This window comes from Tupaia chinensis, unplaced genomic scaffold (assembly GCF_000334495.1).
Source record: "Tupaia chinensis unplaced genomic scaffold, TupChi_1.0 Scaffold140391_1, whole genome shotgun sequence".
Classification (NCBI taxonomy): Eukaryota; Metazoa; Chordata; class Mammalia; order Scandentia; family Tupaiidae; genus Tupaia; species Tupaia belangeri.
Genome location: NW_006200268.1, coordinates 526,922 through 532,848, shown reverse-complemented (window position 1 = coordinate 532,848; position 5,927 = coordinate 526,922).

Sequence of the window (5,927 nt, the reverse complement as noted above, 5' to 3'; positions counted from 1 at the left end):
TATCTCTATCTCCACTTGTGCTACCCTTTTCTGGGCCTAGCATCACTGCTGTGAAACCACCAACCAGGTTCACCTTACTGGATCCCAAAAGTTAGAAAGCCAAAGAATATTTGAAAGTATCTCCATCTCTGTGTGTGTTGCTATTTTCTGGGTCTAGAAGCACTGCTGTGAAGCCCCAAGCCAGGACACCTCTCTCCAAATCCTTGAAGCTAGGAAAGGTAGCAAAAATTCCTCTCTGCTGTTATTTCCTATCATTTTTAACTTCAAAAATAATAAAAAAAATTTTTTTTGAGAGGTTATAGGGCTTGTGCGCTTACCAGACAGACAGAGACAGAGACAGAAAGCAAGAAATCACCCCCCAGGGGGGATGGCTATGCTGCAATCCCTTCTCCTCTGTTTTCCTCTTGGGATCTTGGGCATGCACACACATGCATCCGGCATGAATTTTTAAGTCACCAGGTCTGGGATGCGAACCGTGGTCGACTATGTAGGAGTCCAGCAACATAGCCATTACACTAACTGTTTGTTCCCCCCCCAAAAAAATATGAATTTTTTTCACCCTATGCTTTTCTCTTGCTAATTTGTCTCTCCTTCCCTGATATAGGATGGAAAATTTTCAGTAATCTCTATATCTGCATGTGCTGCTCCTTTTCTGGGCTTGGCATCACTGCTGTGAAACCACCAGTAAAACTTCCCCCACACACCATTTTAGACTCCAGAGATTAGAAAACTAGAGTATTTGCAAGCATTTTTATCTCTGTGAGTGTTGCTCTTTTCTGGATCAAGCATCAGTGCCATGAAGCCCCCAGCGAGGTTCTTCCCCCTTTAGACCTAAGAAGCTAGAAAGAAAGAAAATCTATTCTGTTATTTTCTCTCTTTTCTAACTTTAAAAGAAAAAAAGAAAATTTATTTATTTATTTATTTATTTGCCTGTCCCTATCTCTTGCTAATTTATTTGTCCTTCCCTCATACAGGAGTGGATATCTGTAGTTATGTGGTTGCTTTCTGGGCCTAACGTCACTGCTGTAAAGCCCCCAACCAGGGAGTTGCAGACACCAGAAGCTATAAAAGGACAAAATATTTGCGGCATCTCCATCTCTGTGTGTGTTGCCCTTATCTTTGCTGAGCATCACTGCTGTGAAGCTCACAGCCAGCAAATTCTCCACTTCAAGACTTCAGAATTTAGAAAATATAGGTAAAATTTCTATTTTGTTGTTTTTCAACTTTTAAAAACAAGAACCATTTTTTTTCCTCCTTTTTCTTTTTTTTGCTGATTTGTCTCTCTTCTCATATAAGACAGACAAATGTAATTATCTATATTTCTGTGTGTGTGTTGCCCATTACTGGGTCTAGGATCACTGCTGTGATTTCCCAGACAAGGCTTGCCATTCTAGACTCAAGATCTAAAAAAATTTTGAAAAAAAAAAAATCTCTATCTTTTGATCTTTTCTCTATTTTTAATCTTAAAAAAAAAGTTTTGTATTCCCCTATGGTTTTCTTTTGCTAGTTTGTCTCTCTGTCCCTCATATAGAACAGAGTATTTGCAGGCATCTTATCTCTGATGTTTTTCCATTTTCTGGGTCAACATCACTATTGTGAAGTTCCTTCCCCTTGCAGTTTCAAGGAGCTAGAAAAGGACAGAATATTAGCAGGCATTTTCATCGGTGTGTGTACTGCCCTTTTCTGGGCCTACTGTCACTGCTCTGAATCCCCTAGCCTATGTCCTTCCATTCCAGACTCCAGAAGCTAGGAAATGAAGGGAAAAGTCTCTTTATATTCTGTAAATGTCTATCTTCTCTAATGTAATAAATGTTTCCCTCCCCTGCATTTTTATCTTGCTAATTTCTCTCTTCTTTCCTCATATAGGTCAGATATTTGTAGGCATCTCCATCTCTGCATGTTTACCTTTTCTGGTCCTAGCATCACTCCTGTGAAGGCCCCCTGTCCCCTTGTAGACCCCAGAAACTAGAAAAAGTAGGAAAAAGATCTCTATATATCCTGTTATTTTTAATCTTTTCTAACTTAAAAAAAGAAAGCTTTCCCCCTGCACCTTTCTCTGGCTAATTTGATAGCCACCCCTCAAAAGAAAAGAATATTTTCAAGCATCTCTATCTCTGTGTGTGCAGCTTTTTCTGGGCCAAGCATCACTGCTTGAAGCTCCCAGCCATGGATTTCAAGACCCCAGAAGCTAGAAAGCAATATTTGTATGCTACTCCATCTCTGCGTGTTTTGCCCTTTTATGGGCATAACTACTGTGAAGCCCTAGCCATGGCCTCCTCCAGCACCCACCCTGTCCAGTCCAGTCCCTAGAAGCTAGCAAACAGAAGGAAAATCTCTATATATCCTGTTTTTCTATCTTTTCTAACTTAAAAATTAAAACCTCCTCTTTCTCTTCACATCATTTTCTTGCTAATTTGTCTATACTTTCCTCATAAAGGAAAGACTATTTACGAGCATCTTCATTTCTGTATATGTTGCTTTTGGGGGCGCCTAGAATCACTATTGTGAAGACTGCAGTCAGGGCCCCTCCCTTCCAGACCCCAGAAGCAAGAAAAGAATATGTGTAGTCATCTCCTTCTCTGAGTGTGCTGCCTTTTCTGATCCTAAACATCCCTGCTCTTAAGACCCCAGACAGGTCCTCCCCACCAATGCCCAGAAACAAGAAAAGATTGATAACAACCCTCTCTATTCTGTTGTTTTATTTTATAACAACAACAACAACAACAACAACAACAAATTGTTCCCCCTGCACCTTTCTTTTGTAAATTTGTCTCCTCTTTCCTCATATAGGACAAATATTTGCAGGTGTTTCCATGTCTCCATGTGCTGCCCTTTTCTAGTTTAAGTATCACTGCTATAAAGTTCCCAGCCAGGGCCAACCCACAGCTAGACCTCAGCTAGAATTGGCAGATAAAAATCTCTTTCCTGTTATTTTCTATCTTTCCTAACTTTAAAAAAAGTTTTTTTTTTTTTCCCTGTGCCTTTCTCTTGCTAAATTACCACTCCTTCCCTCATAGGACAGAGTATTTTACAGGCATATAATTTCTACGTGTGCTTTCTTTTTCAAAACCAGCATCACTGCTGTGAAACCCCAGCCTGGTCCCTTGCTATCCTCCAGACTCCTAGGAAAAATCTTACCTTATTTCTTATTTCTCTTTTCTAAATTTAAGAAAAAAAACATTTTTTTTTCCTGCTTGCACCTTTCTGTTCCTAATTTGTCTTTTCCTACTGCATATGAAGCATAATATTTGCAAGCATCTCCATCTCTGTGTGTGTTTTTCTAGGGCAAGTACTGTGAGGATGTCCTAGCAAGGACATCCCTGCTTCAAAACCCAATAAGCTAAAAAAAGAATTTCTATGGGGAATCCCAATATCTGCATTTTCTGCCCTTTGCTGGGTCAAGCATCACTGATGTGTAGCTCCCACTCAGTGTCTATCCCTTCAGACGCAAAAAGCTAGAAAAGCTATGGAAAATCTCTACTCTGTTATTTTTTACCCATTAAAAACAAAACAAAACAACAAGAACAAAACATAAAAAAAAACACAACTTTTTTTTACCCTGTGCTTCCCTTTTGCTAAGTTTTCTCTCCATACTTCATATAGGACAGACTATTTGCAAGTATCTCTATTCCTATGTGTGCTACCCTTGTGAGGCTAGCATCACTACTGTGAAGCCACCAGCCAGGCAGCCACTTCCAGATTCCAGAAGCTAGAAAAGGTAGGGAACCTGTTTAACCTGTTATTTTCTATCTTTTCATACTTAGGAAAAAGTTCCCCCACCCCCGTTCTTTTGCTCATTTGTCTATCCTTTCTTCACATAGCACAGATTTTAAAAAAGGGCAGCAGTTGCAGAGATGATTAAAAATCATCTCCATCTCTGCAAGTGCTGCCCTTTTTGTGACCTTGTATCACTGCTATGAAACCCACAACCATGATTTCCCCCCTTCAAGACCCCAAAAGTTACAAAAGGACAGTATATTTACAGGCATCTCCATCTCTATTTGTGCTTCTCTTTGTGGATGGAGCATCACTGCTGTGCCACCCACAGCCAGGGACACAACCCTTCCAGATCCCAGAAGCTAGAAAACATAGGGAAAATCTCTTTCTATCTGTTATTTTCATTCATTTCTAACTTTACAAAAACCAATTATTTCCCTGCACCTTTATCTTACTAATTTGTTTTTTCTTTCCAAATACTAGGAGTGAATATTTGTAAGTGTCTCCTGTTTGTGCTGGTTGTGCTGCCCTCCCATCATTGATGTGAATCTCCCAGTAAGGGCCGCACTTCTTCCAGTCCCTAGAAGATAGAAAAAGTAGAGAAAAAAATATCTTGTTATTTTCTATCTTTTCTAACTTAAAAAAAATTTTTTCCCCTGGATCTTTCTTTTGCTCATTTGTCTTTTCTTCCCTCAAAAGGAAAGAATATTTGCAGATGTCTCCATTTCTGTTTGTGCTGATTTTTTTTGGTCTTTCATCACTGCTTTTAAGCCCCCAGCCTAGGATTTCCAGACCCCAGAAGCTAGAAAAGAATATTTGCATGCATCTTTATCTTTTCTGGGCCTAGCATCACTGCTATGTAGTTCCAAACCATCACCCTCATCCAAACCTTAGAGCTAGAAAACATAGGGAAAACCTCTCTATATCTTGTTATTTTCTATCTTTTCTACTTTAAACAACAACAACAACAAAACTTGTTTTCTCACTCCATGCTTCCTGCTCTTGTTTATTTGCCTCCTTCTCATATGGTACAGAATATTTTCAGGTATCTAAATCTCTTCATGTGCTGCCCTCATCTGGACCAAGTATAATGCTGTGAAGATTACAGTCATGATTTCTCTTTTAAGACTCTAGAAACAAAGAACCAGCAGTAAGCATAATGGCTATATCGAACTTGTTTTCTCACTCCATGCTTCCTGCTCTTGTTTATTTGCCTCCTTCTCATATGGTACAGAATATTTTCAGGTATCTAAATCTCTTCATGTGCTGCCCTCATCTGGACCAAGTATAATGCTGTGAAGATTACAGTCATGATTTCTCTTTTAAGACTCTAGAAACAAAGAACCAGCAGTAAGCATAATGGCTATATCGATGGATTTCCATGTAGTTGACTGTGGTTTGAGTCCTGGACCCAGTGACTTAAACTCATGCTGGACGTGTGTGCATGTGTGCTCAAGATCCCAAGAGGAAGGTGGAGGAGAAGGGATTGTGGCATGGCTATCCCCCCTGGGGGGATGATTTCTTGCTTTCTCTCTGTCTTTCTGGCGAGCACAGGTGCCCTATATCAAAACCCCCAAAAAAAAAAAAAAAAAGACTCCAGAAGCAAGAAAAGGATAGAATATTTGCAAGCATCTCTATCCCTGCATGGGCTGCCCAATTTGGGCATCATGACTATGAAGTCTTCTGCCAGGGACCCCTCTTTTCTATCCCCAGAAGCTAGAAAAGAATGTAGGCATCTCGATCTTTACATGTGCTGTCCTTTTCTGGATCAATAAATATGCTGTGATACCAAGGCCCCTCACTTCTGGATCCCAGAGGTATAAAAGGTAAAGAAAAATCTCTCTATTCTGTTATTTATTTTTCTAATCTTTTCTAACTAAAAAAAGTTTTTACTTTTGTTCCTTTTTCTTGCTAATTTGTCTCGCTTTTCACAGAGAACAGAACATCTTCAGGCATCACCATCTCTGTATTGACTTCCCTCTCTGGGTCTAGCATAACTGCTATAAAGCCTCCAACCAGGGGTCCCCTTCCTAGACCCCAAGAGTTACAAAAGGTAGGGAAAATCTCTATATAAGAATAAAAATGCACTTAAACTACACTCTGTGACAATTAACTGCTTGCTGTTTTTGCTTTTGTACAAAAGCTTGCACCACTGCTTTAGAAAACAGCACTGAGCTATGCAAGCCACTGGAGCTTGCTTCACTTCTCCT